General features: G+C 37.0%; 1 long non-coding RNA gene across 2 annotated transcripts; it reads left to right on the top strand.

The window, feature by feature from the left end:
• Positions 1-6,036: 6,036 nt before the first annotated feature.
• LOC114173732 lies at positions 6,037-14,777 on the top strand. 2 transcript variants are annotated; one of them, XR_003602552.1, is made up of 4 exons: positions 6,037-6,270; positions 6,748-6,820; positions 7,176-7,290; positions 14,103-14,777. It is a non-coding gene; the product is annotated as an uncharacterized LOC114173732 (long non-coding RNA). The 2 variants fall into 2 exon arrangements; XR_003602551.1 differs by lacking the exon at positions 14,103-14,777 and adding an exon at positions 7,901-14,095.
• The last annotated feature ends 270 nt before the right edge of the window (positions 14,778-15,047 follow it).

Below are 15,047 nucleotides of genomic sequence, written 5' to 3'. Positions count from 1 at the left end.
AATTTATATTGACGTCGTTTAAATCAGTATTTGAGCACGAATATAAGAAATAGCGAGAATTCTTGATTTCTCTCATTATCTCTCTCAATTCGAAAATCCAGGATTTGAATTGATGTCCTTTCCTCGAATCCTCCTAATTGCATTGATTTATCCGAAAGATTTCACTTCAATTGGAATTTGGTTATTCACCATGTACGAGGATTCCTGCTAAGCATCCATGGCTGAATGGTTAAAGCGCCCAACTCATAACTGTACAAGTAATACTGTTTGTATTACATTACATTGGAGGTGTGTTACATGTATTGTACATGTGTGGTAATTTAAAAATGCAGAACATCACAATCATCCAAGCACAAACAAACTCTAAAATAGAATTACTCGATGATGATTAACTAGAAAATTGAAATGAAGAGTGCGACTGTAATCCAATGATAAAATGACTGACAAGTATTAGCGGCTTTCTCTAGATATTTTTAATAACAAATAAGATATTTTTATTGGTCTCTCTCATGATTTTTATTTATTTTTTATATATGAATCACATATAGATAGTGTTTTTTTGGATGAAGCGTTATTTATGTATATAAACTTTTATATTGCTTATTTTATAAAATTTTGATTTCATGTTTTAATTTATATCGTTTAATCAAATAAGTACTGTCCAAATAGTGGTATTTATTGTCCATTTTGGGGTATTATCCCATTTGTGAATCATAGATATAGTGATGTTGATGGTTCATATGTTGTCGGTTGAAGATGGGATGAAAAGGAAAGACTCCCTCTATGACGCTGAAAACAAGCAGCGATGTTGGTTCACATCTTTTTGTGTGTAAAATAGATGTAGAACAACACAAATGTTGGACAGAATAAGTTGAAGAAGGTAATGCAAAGTTAGTTACTCAGAACAATAATAACAAGAAACTAAACTAACTTTGTATACATCGTGTTCTTTGGTAAACATGGATGGGATGTTCACATGTCAAAACTATATATACACTAATTATAGAATCATATTTTCGGTCTCATCTTAAGGGAAGCGTTGTTCAACAACTTATTAATAAGTGGCTTAAATACCTATTTGGTCCTCATTTTCGTAGTGTTTGTTGCGGATGGTCCTCATTTTGACAGAATGTTTAAAATGGTTCTCATTTTTACCGAATGTTTAAAATGGTCATCATTTTCGCAATTCGTGTTATATTTGGTCCTTTTCTGTAACGCCGTTTAAATCATTAACGGAGCATTGTACAGGTGACACGATTTGTATTAGGGTCTGTTACGTGTACCGTACATGTGTGGTAATTAGATATTTGGTGATAAATAAGTGAGTTAGGGTTTTGGTAATGAATGTTTGGACAGTTGGTGAGTTTTGGCAACCTTGTTCCTCCATTCCCAATTGGTGTTGATGCAATCTTCTTCTTCCTGCAATCCCATTATATAAGTATATTACGGTCGCAATCTTCTTCTTCCTTGCAGCACCACTACCAACACCTGAAGAACCATCTCAACAGTTTAGAATGAAATTACAGATTAGGAGGAGGCCATGATAGCAGCTACAAACGTCTTAGTTATTTTTTGGAATTTATGATGTAGAATTCATTATTGATGTACTGCATTTTGACTTTCCTTAAACTTCATTCAATTTCACTTTTGACAAACATTGATGTAGTGCATTTTGATGGGATGGATTAATGTTATGAATTTAACTTCTTCCAGACTTAGATCAATTTAATTTTTCCCAAGCTTAAATCAATATCACTCACTTCAATGCTCAGATTAAGATGCCAGTTTGAACATGTTGGGACTAATATCAACATAATCAAACTAATTCATTTCTTCATTTAACAATAGTACAAAACAGATTGGACTTTAAAAGATTACACACAATAACCGTACGAATAATACAATAACAACACAAGTGAACCCTATTACTAATTGCAGTCTCTTCTCAGCAACCTTTAATGACTTCTCCAAATCATTAATCTGCCTCATTTGTGTCATGATGATGACATTCTTTTCATCAACACCACCATTTGAAAATGTTGCAGCCCACATTATTGGAACCACCACTTTGTAAATTAATAAACCAAAAATTAAAACCAATTTATTATTAACACAAAAATAAAAACAGATTGTACCCAAAATTTTCTACCAATATTCTTTGGAGTTCTTGCCATCCTCAAAGCTGTCATCTTTCTGCAGCTACAAATCGGGGTTAATCCATTTCTCATTGAACCACCAACAGTGCACGAAGTGATACAACACGGTTGCCTCCAACGATTACAACCAGAGGTAAGGAAGAAGATTGGGACCGTAACATACCTATATAATGGGATTTCAAGAAGAAGAAGATTGTAGCAATACCAATTGGGAATGGAGGAACAAGATTGTCAAAACTCACCAACTCCCCAGACATTCCTTACCAAAACCCTAGCTCACTTATTTATCTCCAAATATCTAATTACCACACTTGTACAGTACATGTAACACACCCTAATACAAATCGTGCCACCTGTAAATGCTCCGTTAATGATTTAAACGGCGTTACAGAAAATGACCAAATAAAACACGAATTACAAAAATGAGGATCATTTTAAACATTCGGAAAAAATGAGGACCATTTTAAACATTCTGTCAAAATGAGGAACATTCACAACAAACACTACGAAAATGAGGACCAAAAAGTTATTTAAGCCTTAATAAGTCAATGACATGTAATTCTCTGTCTTCTTTTTCCAAACCACTTTTTTTATTTTTAGTGTTTATGCTTTTTTCTGTTTCTTCTACTTGCTTGAGTTTTACCTTGTGTTTGGATGAAGCATTTCAACAAGTCTAAGAAATTGGAATACATTGCATTTGAAATTCTTGCAATTGAATTCCTTTCATTTTCTAAATAATATGTTTGGATAAAGTAATTGAAATACCTTACATTTCAATCTCTTATTTGGATAAAATAATTGAATTTCTCTTATGAGATAAAATTTAATTTTAATAATATTTATTTAATATATAATTTTTGAAATTAAATTTAACAAATATAATTGTAACCTTAAAATATTTAAATTCGACCAAATTTTGATCAACTTGACTTGACCAAATTCGGTCAAATTTTGGCTGATGTAAACTCAGTCTAATTTGGCAAAATTTAGGTCGGAGCTAACTCAGTCACATTCCGCCAAATTTTGGCCAGTGCAGACTAAACCAAATTTTTCAAAATTTTGGTCAAGCTCAACTCGGCCAAATTTGGATGAATTTCAAAATTTGGATGGCATGGTCCTTATGGGTTATCGGGATCAGTTAGTTCATCAGGCCCCCAACTTGTTTGAGTCATCAAGCCTACTTGACCTGTCTTGGTTTTCGAGCTCGTCCAACCTATTTGGGATGTCGAGCCTACCTGACTCGTTTTGGTACTTGGGCCCGTCATGCCCGTTTGTGTCGTTGGGCCTGCTTTGTCTATTTGGATCATCTGGTCAGCTTGGCCCATATAGGTTGTCGGACCGGCCCGACCTGTCTAGTTCATCTAGGTCATCTAAGCTCAATTGACACTTCTAATATTGAACAATGAAAAATTCCACAAATTGTGAAATTTCAATTTCCTTCATTTTTGAGTGAATTTCAAATTTCAATTCCCTTTAGTTTGAAATTTCAGGTAGGCTCAACATCCCAAATACGTCGGACGAGCTCGACAACCAAGACAGGTTAAGTAGGCCTGATGACTCAAACGGGTTGGGGGCCTGATGAACCAGCTGATCCCGATAACCCATAAGCACCATGCCATCCAAATTGTGAAATATCTTCTTAAAATTCCTCAATTTCAATTCCCTTTTAATTTCCTCATCCAAACAAGTCATTTTACTCCAAAAAAAATTCAAATTCTTCAAAAAATTAATTACTCTCTTAAATTGCTTCATCCAAACACACCATTAATTCATCTACTTTTTGATTCTATTATGCAAAGTTGGTTTCTTTCTTTAACATTAGAGTTTCCAAAGCAGTTTGGGGGTGGTTTTCAGCACAACTCAATTTTAGTTTTAAAGTCACTTTTTAAACAAGTGAAAGAATAACAAGTGGAAGAATCAAACAAGTGAAAGAATAAAGAATAATAAAGATGATGTTGATCTTGATCTTATGGAAGAAAAAAACATAGTGAAGATGATCTCGATCTTGCTAGAGCAATATGCGTGGCACACTATTTTGTTTGCAGTGGCGGAGCAATGGCTGTAAATGATTGACAAATCAATTGATTTTGGTTTTGTGTAGTGTTTGGAATTTATATTTCAAGATGCTTCTTGTACTGTATGCCCCATCGGGCCATCGGTAAGGCACAGTCCTTCGATCCATCGAACAAGGCTGGGAGGGCTTGCAAATAAAACAGGACAATCGGTCGATCGGTCCCATAGATGAACTATATAGCACCGCTGGTCGATCGGTCCAACAAACATCACAAACTACCCCAAAAGGGACCATCGATCGATCGGTCCCACAGATGAATCGCGTGTTTCCTCACAAGAGACTATCTGTCGATCGGCCCTATGTGCGAATCACGTGTTACCCTTTATAGGACCATCGGTCGATCGGTCCTACGTGTGAACCACACGTCATTCTTTAAGGGTCCATCGGTCGATCGGCCCCACAGACGGACCACACGGTAACTTGTAAAGGACAATCGGTTGATCGGTCCCCAGGTCGATCACACATCTACCCATGGAGGCCCATCGGCCGATCAGTCTCATAGGTGATTCGTATACACCCTACGTCGGAACATCGGTCGATCGACCATGTAGACTAATTATTCGCTTAAGGTTGATTAAATTCAGAAGATAACCAGCCTAGTCAAGCGGCCATCGATCGATCGGCCAAATGAAACAGTCAGCTGAATTAATTAGCATTAAACAAGTCAGTAATTTTGATTAGAAGATCATTGGGCCGTGATTAAGGAACCCTAATCACAGGCCCACACCGGAAACTATAAATAGGGTCCAAAGGTAGGTTGGTGAGGATCTTAATTTCGCATTTATTACGGTAGTTACACATATACACCGATCGGGCCATAAATTGACTTAAGCATCAGAGCCTTTTAGACAGGTACCCCGATCGTCCGTTCGACCGATCGAGCGAGGAGAAAGATTTCTTGGAGAAGAAGCCACCGCAGTTGTGAAGAGAGGAGATTTTAAGAAGAAAGGAGTACAATTGAAGTGGTTCTTAGTAAGTGTTTGGTCCCTACACCCGAAACACTTCTATACCTTTTTGGCTCCGGATTTCAACAAAATCAAAGCACCCCACTAGAGGATAGTTATCTCAGATGATCCGTGTCTATTGAATAGAGTTTTCAGTTTTTTCAATGAGGAAGCGTCTCATGAAACACAAAATGTTGGAATGAATTAGTTGAAGAAGGTGTGAATGTAGTGAATGTGCAGTTATTAAAAAAATAATGGTAAACTCAACTAAATTAGGTAATGTGCAGTTATTCAATATATATTGTGTTCTGTGGCGAGCATGGTTGGGATGTTCACATGCCAAAACTACACTGATTATTGAATCATATTTTCACTCACTGTAAGTATGCGTTGTTCTTCAGCTTATTGTTATAATTGAATAGCATATAATTCTCTGTCATATTTTTCCAAACCACTTTTCTCTTTCTAGTGTTTATGCTTTTTTTATTTTCCCACTTGCTTGATTCTTGATTAATCTACTTTTCGATTCCTTTATATGAGACTTCACGTTTACACTTTTACTTAAAAAAAAAAAAAAGTCAATATATTCGTTCATCACCCACATTAGATATAAAAGTCGAATATGTGTGGTTATGATCATAAGGCTACCTAAATGCGTGTAGCAAGTGGAAAATTAAAGAATATTAGATAAGAAAGCGAATATTAGATACTATTAAGTTGTTAAATCGAGAGTGCAAAAACACGTAATCTTTGAGTCTGAGGCACTACCTACTACTTTGCTGACAGTATCGGAACAACTTTTGAACAAGTGAAAGAATAAGGAATAATAAAGATGATATTAATCTTGATCTTGTAAAAAATTAAAGCATAGTAAAGATGATCTTGATCTTTCTAGTGCAATGTGCGTGGCACACTATTTTGTTAGCAGTGGCGGAGCAATAGCTGTTAAATGATTGACAAAAACAATTGATTTTTGGTTTTGTGTAGTGCTTGGACTTTATATTACAAATGTTTCTATACCTTTTTCGCCCCGGATTTCAACAAAACCAAAGCACCCCATCAGAGGATCCGTGACTATTGAATCGAGTTTTCAACGGTTTGTGTTTGAATCTTTGATATAAACCTATATTATCAGGTTTTATGTAGTTTTTCAACTATCCCTTCCTATATTATCAGTATTGAATAGGTTTTCCTATACCTTGCCATTATGGATATTTGATGTTTTCAATGGAGAGGAAGCGTCTCATGCATTTCTAAGAACGTTATCTCTGATCTTTTTTTGTTTTTTTTCCTTTCACTTCTCTTTCCATCTCCGGTGAGGAATCTGGTCAAGCTCTCTCTCTGTTATAGCAACATCTTGTCTAAACCTGTTTTTGATTTTCACTCATGGAGCAGATGTGTCATCACTGACAAACTTTCAAGTTAAAAGTGTAATTTGTTCTCAAAGGTCTGGTTTTACGTGTGAGGGAGGTCCTCTTTTACCTGATTTAGTGTAATTGGTAGAAGTAATGAAACCCACTTCCATTGTTCAGTTTTATAATGTTATTTGAAGTTGTGATTGAATTGTTGACAGGTTGCAGATTTCGGTCTTGCTTAGTTTTCTCATGATGTTAATACTCATGTACACGAGTGACGGGGACTTTTTGGTAGGGACACACTTCTTCTTTTTATCTTTTTACGAACCTTTGTTGCATCATTAATATATAACCTGATTTTAATGAATGAATTAACTTATTATGCTATTCTTTAATGACACGAGACATGGTAAAGAGAGTACACCACACAGCTCAAAAATCTCAAACTAACTTATTTTTCGTCTCTGTGTGCCATGTCATGTGTGATTGTTGTCAGTTTTCATCGGTCTCATTGTTGTCAAGTGTCAACAACAGTTTATAAGAAAAACCAAGAACCATAATCTGGAACAAATATTTTGTTGTTTGGCGCTACGTTTCAATCTCATGAGTCGTGCTTCAATAATTACTTACATGTATATGGCTCCAGGATATGCATCTAGTGGAAAACTCAGACAATTCAGATGTTTTCTCCTATGGAATCATGCTTCTTTAGTTATAACTCGACGGCGCCCAGTAGATAAAACTCAAACATTAAAGACTGGGTAAGTATTATGGCTTTCATCGATTCTGAGCCCAATTATTACTTTTAACTAAGAAATTAACTGTGTATACATTTATGAATTCATATGAATTGTGGGCTGCTTCTTCCTCCAGCTCACCTCTCTTTTTTCTTCCTTCACCTCCATAGTCTCAATGAAACTACAATAATACCTCTTTTCCACTATGCCTAGCCCGCTGGACCTCCTTCGGTATCTGTGTAAAACTTAACTTATATCTCCTCCGCCGAGCTAAGCGCTTGTTTTTCGCTAAGCCGTTTACAAATACGTTTTCTTTTGCTGTATATATGCCATTCTCCCTGGCTTTAGTAGCCACTTGTATTACCTTCATACAATCAATATATTTCTCTTCCCTTTTTCTTTCATCCGTCACGATTGCTTTTTCTCTCTTTCTGTTTCTTTAAAGTCTTTCGCAAACCAAAACGTTTCTTTGCTTTCTTTGATGCTTGAGTAAGAATTGTGATATGGTATCGGCGGCAATCTTTGACTGATCACTCTGCTGCAACTGCTCTGATCTCTCTTGTTTTCTACATCTTTGTTCCTTTCTTTCTTTTCTACCTTTTTTTTCCTCATTTTCTGGCCTTTACCATGACAGAAGAAAGCACGGCCAAAGAATATCTTTACCTTCACCCAAAAGAAATGTTAGGTTTATAGAGAAGGAGGTTTCACTGGGGAGATACAACACCAATAAGACCTGAGTCCAATCACATAAGGTATTGACATCACTCTCAACCCAAAACCTTAAGGCAATGAATTTATGGGTCTTTATCCTTATATAGTGCTCTACTTTCTCATTTCTAGCCAATGTGGGACTTATCCTCACACTTGGATTCTCTTAATTGTGAGAATAGAAGTCCCACATCAATGGGAACTTTACTTTGGGGCTTACTTTTAATGTTATAAAAGGAGCCCAGTGTTTCCTTAGGAAATCATCCCAAAGTCTCTCCCTTACTATTCCTTTTGTTTTATTTTCTTGAGAGAAGAATTAAGAGAGAATGTTAGTTTCTCCTTACAGTTCTCCTTGTATTAGTTTTTCCTATTTCCAAGAGAGGGGGGTGTCATTGTTTTCTCCTTGGGATTAGAGAGAATGGTATGCAATTTTTCCTTTCCTTGAATAAATTATATTTGTTGCCTATTATCTGTTTTTGTGTTCCTTTATTTTTATCTTTTATTTTAGTTGAGTACTTGTGCTAGTACTCTGATACCCAACAGTGGTATCAGAGCTGTTGGTTCGTGTGATTATATTCCACTGCTATTGTCATTAGAATAGTGTTGTGATAGTCGATAAAGTGTGGTAGTGTGAAAGTGCATGTCTAGGAAAATTCTGGCTAGGAAAGAATTGGTACTTAAGTGTGTCTATTAGTGACCCATCTCTCTTTCCTGGAAATTACTTGGTGCACTGGTTCACAATCTGCCTGCATTGTTCCAGTAGACAGTATTGTTCATAGTGAGAAGTGCATAAGTCGGTTTTAAAGCCATGACAACAAGATACGAGATAGAGAAGTTTAATGCGAAAAATTTCTCATTGTGGAACCTGAAGATGAAGGCAATTTTGAGAAAGGACAATTGTCTAGCGACAATTGAAGAAAAATCTATGGGCATTACAGATCAAAAGTGGAAGGAAAATGATAATAATGCTATAGCAAATTTGCACTTAGCATTGGCAGATACGGTTTTATCCAGCATTGCGGAGAAGACTACAACAAAGGAGATTTGGGATACTCTCACAAGCTTGTACGATGTTAAGTCACTTCACACAAGAATATTCTTGAAGAGAAAACTCTATACTCTTCGAATGAGTGAGTCTACATCGGTATCGGTGACAAACCACATCAAAAATCTAAATACATTGTTTGCCCAACTTTTAGCAACAGATTTCAACATAATTGAAAATGAACGTGCGAAGCTTCTACTATAGAGTTTACTTTATTCGTATGATCAGCTCGTCATCAACATTACAAATTACAACGTTGTTGACCTCCTACACTTTGAGGATGTTGCCGGAGTTGTTCTTGAAGAAGACTCCAAGCGAAAGAACAAAGAGGATATGGTGGAAAATGCAAAGCAAGCAGAGGCTTTGACAATGACGAGAGAAAGATAAAAAAAACATGGATCTAGTGGGAGTCGATCTCATGATAGATGTCAAAGTAAGAAGCATCTCAAATGCTACCATTGCGGCAAAAGAGGGCATGTGAAGAAAGATTGTTGGCATTTGAAGAATGGAGGAAAGAACTCTGAGGCATCAACCTCACAAGGTTGTACGGCAAGTACCTCGGAGGACGAAGATATTTTGTGAAGAAGAGGAGAGATTTGGTAAGTCATGAAAGCTTAGAAGATCATGGTAGATGTGTATGTGCTTTTGGGAGATACGTTGCAGGATGCTAATGCAATGATTGCATCGACGAGTCAAGAATAAGCAATGTTGACGTGACATCGTAAACTTGGGTATAAGTCAGAGCGAAGTTTGCAAATCCAAACAGAACGTAATCTCTTACTCGGGCTCAAGAAGGTTGTTTTACCTTTACGCGAGCATTGTGTGGTAAGTCAACAAACATAGTCATAGATCGCAGATTGCTAGTTTGACTACCAAGAAAAAGGAAAACACAAGAAGACTTGGTTTATTCTGATGTAAGGGAATTACCGAAGTTATCACTAGGAGAATCAAAGTTTACTCTAGGAGATTGTGGGTGTACTACGTCAATAGGAAGTCAAATGTGTTATTACCAGTTCAAGGAATTCAAAGCACGAGTAGATCTTGAAACTAGGAAAAATTAAGTGCTTGGGCTATGCTAACAATGTAAAGGGTACCACCTGTAGGTCCCACTACCCACAAGGTTATTTTTAAGCAGAAATGAAATGATGCTCCAACCAGAAGGCATTAAAGAGCAAGAAAACTTGGTTTGCATGGTTGAACAAATCTTAGTACAGTTTAAAGAGAGTGCTCAGGAGTTCGTACAAGAAGACTCCAAACAAAGTTCAAATCCAGGAATTGAAGGCACAATTGGCTAGGAAGTATGAGAAGAAGGACTTGGAACCAATAAACAAGGATTTCAAGGATGCAAATTCACTGAGACAAAAAAGATAGGAAGGTTTGGCTTTCTCAAAAGAAATACTTACTGATAATCTTGCAGCGCTTCAACATGCAAGATTGCAAGCCAATTTCTACCCTATTTTCTATTAGTTGTTGCTCATGTATGAGTCTTAACAATGAAGCAAAAAGGATGGAGAAGTCCTGAGTACCGAGTGCACACGTGCATCCTTGGTGGACAACCTTATGAATGCTATGATGTGTACAAGACCAAACATTGCACAAGCAGTGGGAGTGGTTAATAGGTTCATAGCAGGTTTGGTGGAGAATAATGAAGTATTTACAAGACGTCCTTGGAAGGAACCTCAAGTGTTGCATTGCGTTTCGGAGGATCAGAATTATGTGTCAATGAAGTCTATGTGGATTCGATCCTACTGAAGTCTATCAGAAGAACAAGCAACATGAAGGCGGAGAATAAAGCATGGTGTGAAGATTTGATTAATTTCATCAAAATCTTCAAGTGGGAGATTGTGATAATAGAAGTCCTACATCAATAGGAACTTACTTTGGGTCTTACTTTTAATGTTATAAAAGGAGCCCAATGTTTCCTTAAGAAATTATCCCAAAGTCTCTCCCTTTCTATTCCTTTTGCTTATTTTCTTGAGAGAAGAATTAAGAGAGAATATTAGTTTCTCCTCTAAGAGAGAATGTTAGTTTCTCCTTTAAGGTTCTCCTTGTATTAGTTTTTCCTATTTCCAAGAGAAGGGAGTTGTCATTGTTTTCTCCTTGGGATTACAGAGAATGGTATGCAATTTTCCCTTTCCTTGAATAAATTATATTTGTTGTCTATTATCTGTTTTTGTGTTCCTTTATTTTCATCTTTTATTTTAGTTGTGAGTACTTGTGCTAGTACTCTGATACCTAACATGAAAACCCGGGTGCAACGCTTGTTTCCCCAGTTCTTGATGCCACCAATAATCAACCGTGGATTCATTATGTTTCTCCTCCTACTATCCGTCAAAGCATAATCTGGATGGATAATGCCAACAATATCTGGAATAATTTACAGAACCGATACTCACAAGGCGATCTTCTTCGCATTTCTGAACATCAGATGGACGTTGCTTCTTTATGCTATGGTGAACACACTATTTTTGAGTATTTTTACAAAACTCAAGGTGATATGGGATGAGGTCAACAATTTCAGACTAGAACCTGTGTGCATGAGCAAGCCAAAATGTGTCTGTCAAGTCTCTACCAGTCTTGATCAAAGAAAGCATGAAAACCGGGTTATGCAATTTCTCCATGGTATAAATAATCAATATAATAAGGGTGTTGGGTTTTTTAATAAACTTAAATATATTAGCAGTGGTGAGTAACTAGCCATTGTAAGAAACTAGCCATTGTAGGTAGTAAATGTACTAGCCGTTAATGTCTATGTAGTTAATGAGTTAGCCGTTTATAGCCGTTTTGAGCACAACGGTCAGAAATTTTTTAGCATGTATTGTTGATGGCATGAATAGCACATAACATAAGAGTTGAATAAAGTTTTTTTCACAAGTGATGTTTATTGTCTACAAAGTGGTATCAAGAGCCAGTTAGCTTGAGTATATGAGGGAAAAAGAGCTAGAGAGCTTGAGTGTTTGAAAAAAAGAGAGAGCTAGAGAGCTCAAGTGTTTTAGTGTTTGAAAAAAAGAGAGTGAAATGGTTAGTTGACAAAGGCTGTCAACTATGAAAATTAGGGTCTAAAAATGAAGGCTCTTCTTGGCTCCCAAGAAAATTGGGAGGTGGTTGAAGATGGTTTCGATGAACCATCCAACACTATAGGTTGGTCAAATGCCTAGTTGAAAGTGCTGAAAGACGCATGTGTGAAGGACAAGACAACTTTGTACATCTTGTACCAAGTTGTGGACGAGTCCGGCTTTGAGAAGATTGCAAGTGCCAAATCTTCAAAAGAAGCATGGGACATATTGGATAAGGCGTATAAGAGAGATGATCGAGTGAAGTAGGTGCAACTTCAAACACTTAGATGCGAATTGGAGAGCATGAAGATGAAAGAGACAAAAGGAGTAGCTGAGTACATATCTCGGGTTGAAACTGTGGCAAATCAACTTAGTAGAAACATAGAGACATTGTCCGCTAGCCGAATTGTTGAAAAGATTTTGAGGTCTCTGACAGATGACTTTGAGAACGTGGTGTGTGCCATTGAAGAGTCCAAAGACTTGTCAATGCTCACGGTAGAAGAGCTTGTCGGATCTCTCGAGGCACACGAGAAAAGAAAGAAGAAGAAGGCAGAGTCCCTTGAACATGCACTCCAAAAATGGTCACAATTAAGAAGAATGCTTTTTATACTCAGAACACTCAAAGTAGAGGAAGAGGTCAGGGAAGTAGAGGAAACAGTCGCGGTGGCCGAGGTCGAGGCAGACAGGAAGTAGAGAGAGAATATATCAGCAACCAAAATTGGCGCGAAGAGGATGCGGTTCATGGAGAGGAGGTCGGTTGAGCAACTCAAATGTTGAGTGCTACAAATGTGGCAAGTATGGTCACTATGCAAAGGATTGTAACTCGGATATGTGTTACAATTGTGGTAAGGTTGGACATTTTGCAAAATAGTGCTGATCTGAAAATAAGAAGGAAGTGACAACCAATTTTCTCATAGAAGATGTTGAAGAGAAAGAGGGGTTGTTGATGATGTCAAGAGTCGAGGATATGCAATTAAACAACTCGACAGGACAACAAAGCAGTTTAACTAACTCGGTGTGGTACCTTGACACGGGTTCAAGTAACCACATGTGCGGAGACGAGCACTTCTTCAAAGACTTAACTAAAGTAGAAGTTGGAGATGTGTCTTTTGGAGATGATTCAAAGGTTACGGTAAAAGGTCGATGAACGATCTGGTACTTGTAGAAGGATGGTTGAGTTGGGGAAATTCGAGATGTGTACTATGTACCTGATCTCAAAAGTAACATTTTGAGCATGGGACAGTTAATGGAAAATGGTTACCCAGTTTTAATGAAAGATTAAGTACTAGACTTGAAGGACAAAATTGGACATTTGATTGCCCGTGTAGAGATGAAGAAAAATTGGATGTATAAGTTGGGCTTAAAGATCATACAAGAGAAGTGTTTGAAACTTGATGTCCAGGATGAGACAATGATGTGGCACTTTCGGTTTGGTCACTTACATTTTGATGGATTGATGGAACTGGTGAAGAAAGGTATGGTGCATGGACTGCCAAGCTTGGAATTCAAAAGTAAATTGTGTGAAGAATGTGTACTTAGCAAACAGTCGAGAACTTCGTTTCTGAGAAATTCCAAGTACAAAGCAAAGGAACAACTCGACCTAATTCATACCGATGTGTGTGGAGCAATTATTCCTGAATCTTTCAATGGTAAGAGATACTTTATTTATTTTGTAGATGATTTTTCATGAAAGACATGGGCATACTTCTTGAAATAAAAGTTTGAGGTGTTCAAGGTGTTCAAGAAGTTTAGAGTGATGGTGGAGAAGGAGACGGGCAAATACATTAAGGTTGTTCCATCTGATAGGGGAGGCGAGTTAACATAAACAGAGTTCATGAAGTACTATGAGGAGCACGACATAAGAAGATTTTTTTACAACCTCATACTCACCACAATTGTTATACCACTGGCTATAGAAAAGTTTGAAACCACTAACAATGAAAATGAACCCTGACGGCCCAAAATACGAACCGTGCAAGAATTGTATGAGTCTACTGAACAGGTACATGTTGTTTGTCTTTTGGCAGGTTTTGAGAACATAACCTTTGAGGATGCGGTGCAAGATAAGAAGTGGAGACTTGCAATGGATTAGAAGATTGATGCAATTTAGCGCAATAACATGTGGGAGTTGTCCAATCTCCTAAAAGGAGCTCAACCCATTGGTGTAAAATGAGTATACAAGAAGAAGATGAATGTTCAAGGGTAAATAGAGTGATACAAAGCCCGACTTGTTGCTAAGGGCTATAAACAAAATGAGGGAATTGACTATGTTGAAGTGTTTGCGCCAGTCTCTAGAATGGAGACAGTTCAGCTACTAATTTTAATGGTAACTCAACACAAATGGTAGATCTATCAGATGGACGTGAAGTCAATGTTCTTGAATGGAGTCTGTAACATCCCGTCAGGATATTACGAATTTAATAAAATAGAATAAAGTAATTAATTACATTACATTTAATAATACCCCATTTCCCAAAAACACGGGAAATTTAAAACTTTATTGATTCACTAAAACGTCCATAAATACAAAACTGCAAGTATAACCAAAATGTTACATGAGCCTTTACATCCCATTTCAAATAAAATAAAGAAAATATAAATTTAAGGATCCCATGATAAACCCCCCTTCGCATCTAAGCCTCACCAGCTCCACCTGCATCATCACCTGCTCACGTGTACCGCGTAAACGATCATCGCCAAACACAAGCAGATAGGGTGAACTAAAAGATAAAACAACATATAAATATACCAAACACACATATACATGTATAATCGATAAAAATAATGCATCAATAACACAAAACTCTTCCCTTATACCGCATGACCACAACCAAATATAATATCCTTTCATTTCCCACATAACTTACTCCATTTCTATCACATGGCCACTACTATGTATACTGATGCACCTCCTGGAAGACTCGTTACCTTCCTTCCACATGGCCACAACCATGTATATTAATGTTCATCAA

The sequence above is a fragment of the Vigna unguiculata genome, chromosome 2, assembly GCF_004118075.2.
Source record: "Vigna unguiculata cultivar IT97K-499-35 chromosome 2, ASM411807v1, whole genome shotgun sequence".
In the NCBI taxonomy this organism is placed as follows: Eukaryota; Viridiplantae; Streptophyta; class Magnoliopsida; order Fabales; family Fabaceae; genus Vigna; species Vigna unguiculata.
Note: the sequence above shows the minus strand (reverse complement) of the source record. Positions and strands in the feature narration are given on the sequence as shown.